This window comes from Phyllobates terribilis, unplaced genomic scaffold (genome assembly GCF_046119375.1).
Source record: "Phyllobates terribilis strain yellow unplaced genomic scaffold, ASM4611937v1 Scaffold_3926__1_contigs__length_67833, whole genome shotgun sequence".
Taxonomy (NCBI): Eukaryota; Metazoa; Chordata; class Amphibia; order Anura; family Dendrobatidae; genus Phyllobates; species Phyllobates terribilis.
Genome location: NW_027366678.1, coordinates 33427 through 46928, shown reverse-complemented (window position 1 = coordinate 46928; position 13502 = coordinate 33427).

Below are 13502 nucleotides of genomic sequence, written 5' to 3'. Positions count from 1 at the left end.
TTCTTATGCATAAATTGTATGTTGAATTGTTGAATGAATGTTAGTCGAGTTCTAGATTGATCACCTAGGATTGAACTGAATATTTCATATCGTTATGATAGAGTGATTCGTTTGTCAGATTCTATTCCTTTGAAGCAAGCATACAATTTCAGATTCAGTTTGAACTATAATTTACATAGAGAGACCTGCATTGTAGGATAATGGCTCTTGCTATTTATATATCCTGAAATTTTTGCATTAATGACTCATTTCGTTTGAATCACAGGTGTTCGTCGTGGTTAAATAATTAGGACATGATTAATAATTAATTTCATATAAGAGTAGGAACAATTTGCATACAAGTTTAATTATTGAATTTCTATGATCAACAATACTCATTGAATATCGATATATAAATTTACTAATACTTGCTCTCATAATTTGATAGTCTGTTTAATCGCTTTCTTAGAATTATGAATAATAAAAAATCCTCTGTTTATACATTGATTTGCTTAGTAGAAACTGAATACAAGTTGATAGCCTCTATGAATTCGACCCTTTCTTGCACTATTAATTACTTTATTAGGATTTAGAGGCTAGTTAGGTTTTATAATTGACGAAATTGCCTATCCCGCGAACTTTTCATACACAACACTTTTGTTTGCCTAATCCGTTACAACCGGGAAAAAGTGCTGCTATAAAATTGGCGCTGTTGCCGGGAGGCAATAATATCAAGTTAATTGTTCTTGGTTTCTATTAAGCATTTCTAGGCATGAACCATTTATATGGTTGGCATCCATTTTGCTAATTCTTCTCATGTTGCTCCAGTTGTAGAGATCGAGTGAGAGTTTCATCGTTTCCAGCGAGACCGCGTGCGAGATTTGGAGAGGTTGTTCAATACTTATTCCAGATCGATGCTGAGATGGCTGGAAACAGAGTTACTTTGGATACATTTTCAGCTCCTAACTTGGGGCTACCTGCTAGATCGTTTGCTTTACCTGATCTCCTAGAGGGCCAAAGATTTGAGCTGAAGACATGGCTAGTTCACTTACTATCCAAATTTTCTAGCACTGTTGTGGAGGATCCTATTCAGTACCCGAACGAGTTTGTGGAGGCATGCACAAACCTGTGACCATCGGATGTGGCCGATGAGCTCCAGTGACCCCAAGAAGGAATTCATTATTGTTTAGAGCGACTCTGATGATGAGTTGGACATTGAATAAGTTGAGGGAAAGTGTCCAGTCGATGCTGAAGACTCAGATGATGATGAGCCCATGCAGGTAACATCTCTCAAGCTTAAGCTACTAATTAAATAAAAATTAATACTCATTCTCAAAGGATTAATAGAGGATAATGTCAAACTTATGGCGCCAACGACTATGTCATGCTAGTCTTCATCTTCTAAGAAAGATTATGAAGAAAGAGGTAGTGCAAGGACTCCCTGATGTCAAGCCAGATAGCATGACACATTGTATTGATCATGATAAAGCCAAATCCCCAAGATAACCTTTCCAACATAAAAGGTAGTATCTACAAAATAACCTTTGGAGCTACTCCATATGACCCTTTGTGGACCACTACGTATTCAAAGAACAGTTGGAAAAAAGGTATATCTATGTCTTCATGGATGACTACTCTCGCTTTACCTGGACTCTCTTTTTATGGACTAAGGACGAAGCTTTATCTGAATTTTCACATTAGTTGTTCTATTAGAAAAGAGTTTAGGTCTCCCTCTCCGTTGTGGTCGCTCATATCACAGGATAGTATTAGAGAATAGCGAGTTTCTAACCTTTTATAAGGACAATGGGATAATCCATACTTTTTCAACCTCAAGGATGTCCCATCAAATTGTCATAGTAGAGAGGAAGAATAGAGTACTTGAAGACATGACAAGGATGATGCTCCTTTCAAGTGGTCTTCCTCACCACTATTGGGCCTATGCAATGAGTACGACATGCTACATCATCAACAAGGCAATTCTAAGACCATTCACAGAGAAGACTCTATACGGTATGCTCAAGTGTGTTATGTACAAAACAATACAAAGAACAACCTAGGAAACTTCGATCCAATGTATGATTACACCGTCTTCCTTGATTATGCTTCTTCTAGAAAGGCCTATAGAGTCCTAAAAATGAAAAACTAAGAGTATTGAATAAATCATTCATCTGACATTTGATGAACAATTCTTGACTCCCTCAACTTCAACTAGTCAAGACCGGTCCACAACAACCAGCTCTTCTTCACCTCCTACTATCTTTTTGCATAAACATCTCCCTTCTTCATCTTCAAATGATGATAGTGATGATGATGATCAAGAACCTGACAATCTCCTTTCAACTGAAGATGAGATGCCTGATCTTGAAGACTTTGGTCAAGAGGAACCTGAAGCGAGTCACCCTTCAGATGAAGCAAGTCACATTTTAGATGAAGCGACTCTCCCTTTAGAAGAAGCAAGTCTCCTAGAAGATCAAGTGATCCCCCCTTTAGCTTTAGCGAGTGAAGCTTCTGGATAAGTGATACCTGCTACAATTGAAGCGAGTAGTTCTTAACTAAAGATAGTGCTTCTACTACGCTTGCTAAGGGAAGCGCATCTCTCTATGAGTTTTCGTATGCCACACTGGTCAAGACTAGGAACTTTCAAAAAAAGAAGTCTCACCATGTAGATCAAATCATTTCTCCTTTTAAGAAGGGAATCTAGACGCGCTCCTCTATTCACAACTTCTTTGCCTTTAACGCCTTTCTATCTTTTGAGGAGCCAAAGAACATCCAACAAACTCTTAAAAACCCAGACTGGATTGTTACAATGCAAGATGAACTCATGGAGTTTGATCACAACAAGGTCTGGCAGCTAGTTCCAAGTCCCTCCAACAGAACCATCATAGGGACAAGATGAGTCTTCAGGGACAAGATTAATGATCAAGGCGATGTGGTGCACAACAAAGCTAGATTATTAGCGCAAGGCTACAATCAACAAGAGGGGATAAACTACAATGATACATATGTACCAGTAGCTAGACTTGAAGCCATTCACCTTCTTATAGCCTTCGCTTCTTACAAAGGGTTCAAGCTCTTTCAAATGGACGTGAAGACAACCTTCCTCAATGGAACTTTAAATGAGAAAGTATATGTGAAGCACCCCCTTGCTTTGAGGATAAAGCTTATCGATATGATATCTATTATATGGACAAATTGCTATATGGGATAAAAAAAACTCCAATATCTTGGTATCATTGTCAATCTGAGTTCCTCATCAACAATCACTACAAAAGAGAGACAATGGACAAGATACTATTCATCAAATAAGACAAGGATGACATATTGATAGCCCATATATATGTTGATGATATTATTTATGGATCTACTAGCATGTCGCTTGCAGACTCTTTCAAAGAAACCAAAAGCAACAGGGTCAACATGAGCATGATTGATGAGCTAACCTTCTTCCACACTCCTATCTCCACTACAACAAAGCTAGACGTTCATCTAGCTGGTGAAAAGTGAGACAAGCTATCAAGGAATGTGGGATCCCTAATGTATCTCACAACTTCCATACCCGACATTGTCTTTTGCAATCATCTTATGCGCAAGATCCTAGAGTGATCCTTTAGCATATCATCTCACTAACATCAAGCACATACTTTGCTACCTAAAAGGTACTTAGAATTTATTCCTTTGATCCTAAATGTGGTGATTTATCATTGATGACTTACATTGATATAGATTATACAAGATATCTTATAGACAAGAAGAGCACATCAGGGATAGCATAATTTACCTTGTCTCATCTCATGGGTCTCAAGAAATAAAAATTCCATCGTGCCATCAACAATTGAGGATAAGTACATAGTCGTTGCAGCGTGTTGCTCCCAGCTACTATGTCTCAAGAAATAACTATCAGACTTTGGCATCTCGCTCAGACCATTGAAGATAAGGTGTGACAACACAAGCGCAATCAATGTCTCAACAAATCATGTTCACCACTCAAGAACAAAACACATTGATGTTTGACATCACTTCCTAAGAGTTCACGTGGAAAACAAGAATATAGAGCTTACACATTGTTCAACTGAAGAGAAAATAGCGGATATCTTCACCAAGGCCCTAAATAGATTACCCTTTCTTCATCAAAGGCTTCTAGGATGGATTATCCTCCTTGATTAATGTTCACTGTTTGGGGCACTGTAAATCCCCCTAAAATTGACTAGAATTAGCTACTTTGTAAAATATTAAGAACTTTAGGGTGAAAATTGTCCGTAAAAAGCATTTAATTATGTCTCTCGCATGACTGCGTATTTTTTCTTCCAAAAGGTCCTATCAAGCTTGCTTTCTTGTTGCATTTAGCATGATAATTTAATCACCGTTTTATATGCTCTTGATTTTCAATTCACAAAATAGACTTGAGGATCACTTCTAAACCTATTACAAATCCCCCAAGAGATGATCCAAGTCTATTATCCAGTCGTACACCTGACATATGTGTTCCACTCTCTATACCCTTAAGCCACAATGATTCATAGATAGCAATAAAAGGGTCTACCTAATGATTTCTATGACTATGTGTACACATGTACTTTACTTGAGTTTTTATTGTCCCACCTTGAATAATATGTGTGTACATGATCACCCTTATTAACTCGCATAAGAATATTTAGGGAACTAGATGGGGACCGAGGAAACTACACTAGCCGTTTCTAGAAAGTGTGAATGCATTAATTGCAATGGCTAGTTGGTGTGTTCTATGTGCTATTGGTGTTTCCAAGATCTGCGTGTGCACTTGAGTGTGTTTCTTGTTCAACGTGAAGGTCGGCCTGATTTTTTTTGTGGAAAGTTGAAGAAAATAACAGTTTATTCTGAACAGCAAGTCTCTCTATAAAGGGGTGGTACAAACTCTTAAAACCATTACCGCTGTCATTGCTATGTTGCTTAAACTCTACCCCCCTCTATAATCAAACTCTCCCAAGATATTTTTTTCTTACTCTCACCTACACAAATGGACACCTCAAGTAACAAAACTGCTATTGTCATGGACGAGGAGCAACTAAGACACTTTGAATATTCAAAGCCTCCCTCACTCCAAAAGAAGCAACCACTGCCTTAACCTCTCCTACCAAATCCACGTACCAAACAGTCATTCCTCCCAACTTCTCTAAATATCTTTATCTTATCACCTCTAAAGATCCTTCCTTAGAAAAGGCCGCCAACCTTGAGAAAGTCACTAGACTTGAGAAGGTCGCTACAATTGACCTCACCGCACACCAGGAGACTCTAGAAAATCAGTATGCGAGTATAGTGAAAAAGAAGGCCTAGGTCTCTGCCTCTAGAGAGTCTATCCCCAAGAAGCTCTAGGAATCTATTGTTGCTCATGCTCATGTGCAAAAGAAAGAGTAGTTTCATCCTCTTTAGCATGAGCGGAGTACACAAATTGCTACTCTTCCTATACTCCACACATGCGATTCATAGTCTATGAAGAAGAAGAACCTGAAAAGAAAGCTTATCTCTGAACCAAAACCAGAGATAGAGGATGATGATGAGGAGATGACAGAAGAAGAGGAAGAGGTCATCTCACACGTGGTATAAATGGCGCCCACCTCTAAAAAGAAAATGTCGGCAAGACAACGCTCAAAATGCTTGAAGGCCGCCTGATGGGCGACTAATGGTCGTTATGCCTATCAAAGATACCCAACTTAACAAATCTACTAGTAAAGCGATAAGCAGGGGTCGAATCCTAAGAGAGCCAGAACGTTAGTTTATTTCCTATGGTGCTACCAAGTAGTAGCAATTGAGGGGTTTTTGTATGTGATCTTAGTAACTAAGAGATTGAGCAAATGTAAAAGCAATATTGGTTGGGTTGTAAACAATTATGATTATGAAGCTCACTCCTTCTAGCATCAACGCATTATTCAATTGGAATGTTGATCATCGAATTCTATTAATTTATATTCTAAATTGGTTAATTCGGTTGTCCTACTCTTTGTTCGTAAATAGCAACTAGCCCAAATAATCCTAGAAACCCTTATTGTAAGCAATAACCAAGGAAATCCAAAGGTTCAAAAGCACAACAACATAAAGATCAAAGATAAGTAGGCCTATGCAATACCATTGGCAAATCGTCGATACTCGACACAGGTTTATAATCTCTACACAATAAGCACCCGCAAATAGTCTATGCAAATTTTGCTCGCTACCTAAAGACAAGACTTTTCAAATCGAATTATCAAGCCTAGCAATATGATGGATAATAATTAACCTAGTTTGCAACCTAGATAAAATCAAGATCAATTAATAGAAACAATAAAGCACAAGAGATCATAAAACAATCCTGAAATTAACTTTAGAACATAAACATAAGAATTCTCACAACAAACCTAGAACAATGGCTTCAACCTTAAGAGTGAACTATGATGAACTTAGCCAGACATAGCCATCAAAAGCAATGAATAATATGGATGATTAATGGGAAAACAAACCAGGAAAGATGGTGAAAGTGGAATAAAGGTGGAAGCTTTCTCTGGCTGCTACTGAAATCTCCTAAGAGAATGAATGATGAAGTAAACCTAATTTCCTAAGGCTTATATAGTCTATAATAAAAGGGAATAAAATTAAATAAAAATAAATAAAAAGATATGGTAATAATTGATAAAATCTCGGATCAAATCTTCAATTAATGGGCCGTGCGTGTCCGCGTCACGATCGTGACACAGGGGTCGCGATCGTGACTTTGCTCCAGTTCTCAGGTCCGTGGCTGATCACGATCGTGATAGAGAGTCACGATCTTGACATGTCAACTGCGACTAAGTCACGATCGTGATGGGCTTGTCGCGATCTTGACAGCTTCAACTGAGGCTGAATCGCACTTCTGCAGAAAAAGTGACGCTTGTAGAATTGCCATAATTTTTGGCTCACAATTCTGATTGCGCTCATCTTTTGAGGTAATCAAGTAGACTTCAATATCAAACTCCTCGAATTGGAATCACCTCAATCGGACATCGGATAAGGGATAACGAGCCATCTGAACTCAGCTCAGTATCTCAGCACTTCTTCTCTTCTCTTCAATGGTCGAAGCGCGTCTTCTACAAGCGTCGAGACAGCTCGGCTTTGCCTCTCGGCTTTGCCTCTCGGCTTCGCCTTGGGTGTAGGCGTGGTATACTTCCTCTAGATCCATCCCGAATGCACTAAAAGTGAGCACAACGGGGATCTCTATGATAAAATCACTCAAAACCGCTTACGAGCATCCCGCTAATCCATAAATGAACTCCAAACTGGATTCCGGAAATACCACTTGTTAAGAACCTAAACACCACTAAACCTAATCTAATGGTCGCTAGTTAATAACATATAATAAGCTCCTATCACCGCCTCTACCTCAAGCACAACCCCTCTACCTCATCTACAATCTAGGATTGCCAAGCGCAAGATCCAGGAGCCCTTGATTTTTTCTCCAGAGAGATAGGCAAATCTGGAAGTGGAATTCAATATTGGCGAGGTGAATAAATCGCTCAATCTTCAAGGATGAGATAAGATTGAAGTATCCCCCTCCCAGACCGATCTAGATATGGTCTACCGCTTCTATTCCAACTTTGAGGTAGGATCTCGAGCAGATCCCTCTCTTCCATAAGATATGGTAAAGCTAGTGTTGAACAAGAAGAATCACTATACCACAGTGGAAATATTTGCTGAAGTGATTGGGTTGCAAACTGGAGCAGGCTTCATTCAAGTATCAAAGAAAAATTGGCCAAAGGGTGCTCAAGAAATCAAGTGCAACCTGTTTGGAAAGACTGTGTCAAAGGAGTCGAAGACCCACATGCTCAACCTCTAGAAGAATCTCATCCACTACTTCATAATACGCAACATCTTGCCTTGTCAAGATAAGCGAGACATGGTGAACATAGGCGATGGAGTTTGATGTATCTAGTGCTCAGAGGTGAGTTGATTAGTACACATCAAATAATGTTTACACGTGTACATGTGTAAGGCATCCACAACCCATTCTCTTAGCTATCCCCATATGATAAAGATAATCATGGAGAAAATCAACCTCTGCACTCCAGAGAAGGAGAAGATATTTGATAGTGTGCTAACCACAAGCATTGTTTCGACGCTTGACAAGTATTCGACCACTGAGGAAGTGCTCGATCTTGCTTCACCTCCCTTTCCGATAAATCCAATAAGAGTAGATGAAGAGCCTGAAGACTAGACTCAAGCTCTCTACATACTAGGTTGTACTGTCAAAGTCTTTGCTGAGATAATGATTGAGAAGTTTGACAAAGTAATCAAGCTTCTTACAGAACTAAAAGAGCGACCTTGATCTACCTATGAACTCTAGATTTCCTGTAAAGCTTAAGTAGTATTTCTAGGATTATCTGCCTATTTGCTTAATTTTTGTGAGCTATGAGTGAAATTAATATAAAAGTATGCATTCAGTCTTCATATTCAACTTGCTTATTGCTTACTTGTTTGCATGCTTAACTGGCTCTACTTACCTTTCATACTCTTTCATTTCTCTAGAGAGATGTGTGACACATCTAAGTCTCTATAGTTCCCTTTGTCTGTTGACAAAGGTTGTCGTTAGGCCCTCCGGTCAAAATAAATCCCTTCAAACTCCTCTATAAGAGTAGAGTGGTAAGTAGGGGTCGAATTCCACAGGAAATCGAAATGCAATCAATTCTTACTATATTAATAAGATCAACTAGAAAAGTAACAAAGAGGGATTTTGTAAAACTGATTTCTAAAGATTATTTAATTAATATGGGACAACCACTTCATATGATTAGTCTTCACCAATTAGATTGATTCAATGATCCCAGATTCCTCTATTTGGATTCTCTCTCCTATTCCTATTACATATATGTCCTCTAATTTCCTTAATCCATATTCCTAAATAGTTAATTAAGTCAACTAGTCCTAATTACCCTTACCAACAAATCCAGCCTTAAAACTATTCAGACTTTCTCCCAGGCAGCATAAAGCACAAGAATAGATAGGAAGATGCAATACCACTTGGCTACTAACACCTCATTAACATCCACATCCCTACAAGTCCAACTAGTCCAGGTAGTGATTTTGCTATTCTAGTGGTTAGGTTCTCCAACTAGGATAAACCTAAGTCTAGCTGGATGAAATTGAACTAAACAACCTAGGTGATCAATCCAGAATGCAAATTCAATTCGATAGGTATTAAAAGCAAAAGGATAAAGAAGTATAGACATATTATAAATGAGAATCAAGGATAGAAACCTCCCATTGAATTAGCCTAATGGCTCAAACCAACCATACAAAGTCTAGGAGACTACTCCTGGCTCATTGCTAGAAACTACATAAATTGTAAAATGGAATAATGGATGATTAGGGAGAGGCAAAGCTCTCCCTATATATTCTAAAATGACAAATTATTTAACCTAATTAACCCTAGCCCATTCTTTACAAATGAAGGAAGCCCAAAGTCCAAGTGCAACACAAGGAGGAAGTAGGGTTTTGGAGAAATCCTGGCATGACAGGGGTGCGGGCGCGTCCTGGGCCGGGCTTTGAACTTTCGGTCTCGTGGGCTAGCGCGGGTGCGCATATGTGTGCTATCGTGCCACTGGCGTGAGCGCTCCAGCTTCTCACTTTTTGGCTGTCTTTCCTCCAGAAGCCCACAATCCTCGTATTTAGTGTCTTGGCTTCGCTTGGTATGAATCATGGTAATATGCACTCTAGACATGCCAAATCCCTCGATTTAGGAGCTAACAACCACGTATTATGATGTACTATACTCTTCCTATCATCTGTACTTAGTCATATTTTTTCAGTGATGTAAAAAAGGGAATAGAAGTGCATACCCGTATGCTAAGGTTAAGGGAGAATTATACCAATATTGATGTAAGGAGGAACAAAGTTTAATCTGTTTATAAGTTAAGGGGGAATTGGAGTTTATTTGGTTGACAACTTCAAACTATTATAAGCTTGACTATTGCTCATTTCAAAATGATGATATTCTATGTTCTTTATGTTTGTCATCATTAAAAAGGGGAAATTATTAGTTATGGGTGATATCCCTTAACATTTTTCTCTAGTTTTGATGAAGACAAACTAGTTATTTAACTATTTTTTTGAGTATCATGTATTGGATACTTATAGAATGAAGATAGTGGTCTAGCTTGAAGAGCTAGATTGTTGCTTAAAGCCAGGGAGCAGCACAAGGGTCTCAATAAATATCTCGCTGAAATCATAGTTGAGAGAAATATAGAACAAGGAACAAATTGACAATGCGTTAGTAATAACTTGATGAGTGAAGAACGAGTGAAATCAAGAAACAAGTTGTTCCAGATTAAGCACGTGTTAAAAAAGTTGGTGCAAGTTGCATTTCAAGAAGAGTAACAACCATACACATGTTAAACAAGTTGATGGATCCGTTTATACATCAAGAAAGGGAATCTTGTTAACCGACAAAATTGAAGTGGTCTCGCTTACATGTCAAAGACGACTCAAATTGAACAAGCTAGTCGATATCCCACTATAAATAAAGAAGGGACTTGAGAAATAAGATATACATATTCTACCTTCTCATTACCTTTTTTTGCTGTACTCAAAGTGTAAAAGTGTGATATGAGAATATTGTAGTGAAAGTTTAGATTGAGAGCTTTCTAAGAGAAAGAGAGAGAAAATACTAGAGTGATAGAGTGTTGGTTTATTCTCAATTGTAAAATTTTCATTTGTAATAAAGAGTGATCAACGTGAGTTTTATCCTAGATTACAAGATCGAATGTTCTCACGCTTTGGAAAGCTTGTGTTAATACTATTGATTCTTGTTTTTGCTTAAAAGGACTAAGTTATGCTTAAATTTAGATCCTTTAAGAATCTGATTCAACAAATACCTTTCAAAAGTAAACACAATGTTAATTAAGAATGTGTCAAATTACATGGACCCTACATCCAAAAGGGGCACGAGGGCGTGAACGTAGGAGCATATAAGCGCAATCCGACCTAACATTCAAGCCCAATGTGGTTCAATCCTAAAATCAAGTGGCAATATGAGGATTAATTCACGGGCTTATATACTAGGTACTTTATCTCCCAACTTGTGGTGTGGGATATTTTTATCACAACACACCCTCGCAAGTGCAATGAGCCTCAACTGAGCCAGTTGACACTTGAACAAACAAGTGTGGGCGTGCATCTCATTCTCATTTTAGTCAATGTCCCAAAAAACTCATGAGGCTCAAGGTAGAAACCCGGTACTCTGATACCATGTTAAATTACATGGTCCGTACGTCCAACACACACACATGGGTGTGCACGTACGAGCGCATAAGTGCAGTTCGGCCAAACATACAAGCTCAATGGGGTTCTGTCCTAATACCAATTGGAAATATGAGGAGTAATTCATGGACTTATATACTAGGCACTTTATCTCCCAACTTCAGATATGAGATACTTTTATTTCAACATTGATAAATTAGAGATATATATGTTTACTGATAGGGCTAAACCTACCCACAAGCGTATGAGATCAATTGTAGCTTTTCAAGTTTCGTTCTCACAAGGACAAAGTAGTATCTTTTGTAACTAAACTAGTAAGCTAAGTCGTAATAAGAGAATTTGATGACTTTGCTACGAAAATAAGAAAACACAACTTTTGGTAGGATATGTGAATGAGAAATATCTAGGATCAAGGATCACCACAACAACTCCTTGGTAGATTACAAGATGCGTTTATCAAATAATAGCATGGACTTGTTTGACGGTAAGCAATCAAATATATCTACTAATTTCATTTAGACAATAGTAGACGTATCTAAACTCCAACTAACAATCACTGTCGTGCAAAGTTAATCAAGCATAGACTAATATGCACTTAGAAACTAGAACTAGACCGGGTTAACATCCACTTTCATGCTCATCTAAGTCCAACCTAACCTAGGTTTCTATGATTACTTATATCTCCACAAGAACAAACAAGTCTATTCGGGTTCAATCTAACATAAACAATCTCCTTTCAGACTCATGCCATGTCTAATTAAAATCTATAGGTATCTCCTTTCAGATTCAACCTAATAGAATTCTAATTGATAATCTCAATCTCAATAAGAAGCCTAGAATCAAATCAAACAAGAATCCATGCTATCAAAGACAAACACAAGAACAAAATCTACCAATTCATTGTTGGAATCACCCCAAACCTAGAAATATGGATTTAGCTATGCATAATGAGAGAAACAATAAAAAAACATCATAAGAACAGAGAAATTCATAGATCTAGATGAGAATAAGAGAATTACTTGATTCAATCTAGAACATAAAACTCCAATCCTTGAGAAATCTTCAATAATCTCCACAAATTGCAAAACTAGGTCTTTCAAAGTAACTAAAGAGAGATAGAGAGGGAGGTGGATAGATCGTCCTAAACATGCTCCCAAAACCCCTTTTTATAACTCTCCAAAGGTCATCCAAAAGTAACCCAAAGAAGTCCAAGAGTTCCAAGGCAAAACACAAATTCTCGGTGGAGGGGTGCCGAACTCGGCCCGATACTAGGCTGAGTAACCCTCTGAGATGGCGTCCACTTTCATGGATACTCGGGAAGATACTCGGCCGAGTATGAGGCTGAGTATCCCTCTGATGCCCCTCATCAATGCAGCTCCGTCATGGTTCATTCCCGTCCTTCCTTAGGTTCCCGCCTCGCTTATTCTTTGACTCGAACACCATTACATGGACACTCATGAAATCCAAGGAAAACACCTCCAAATCACCTGTAATCATCAAATAAAAGAGTAGATACCGACTCTACGAAGAAACTATGAAAATAAGATAAAACAAGACTAGAAAGACGCAAAACGACTCCACTAAGACGAAATAAACATGACCTAAACTAGACTAAAATGCATGCTATCAAATTCCCCCAAGCTTGAACCTCTCTTGTCCCCAATCAAGCACACTTCAATGAATCCAAGTAATATACAAAAGAGGTATCTATCCAAGTGACATATGATTGATAACAACAAAAGATCAAACAGAAAACAAATCCCTTCCTAGCGTGCTTTTCAATCAATGACAAGAATATATTAGTTCCTCAACTCTAGACCTCACCAGAATAATAGAACATGTCACTCACACTCATATATGTAGGTATGTGTTTCACTCAATGTTATATCTCAACTTTGAATGTTAACTACCATAGGCTTGCAACCAAATCTAGATCTCCACTGCTAGGTAGAATGCAAAACACAATCATGAGACATACAAGGGGTTGTAATGGGCCAAGGTACTCTATAAGGCATGGATGAAATTTTTATTTTTCCATGTGGTGCAAAATCTAGGAGATATGAACTTCATATGAAAACAACACCAAATCAATTGATATTACAATAAGTACAAATACACAACCCAACCCAATATCTATCAAATTGTTTATTTGATGCTCCTTTTTCTTTCTTTCTTTGTAACGAAAAAGAAGGGATCACATTGGATATAAAACAACAAGATAACGCTCTATAATCAAACATTGTTGACCACCCCATCATCTACCATTCCCCCAAGCTTGTCTCGCA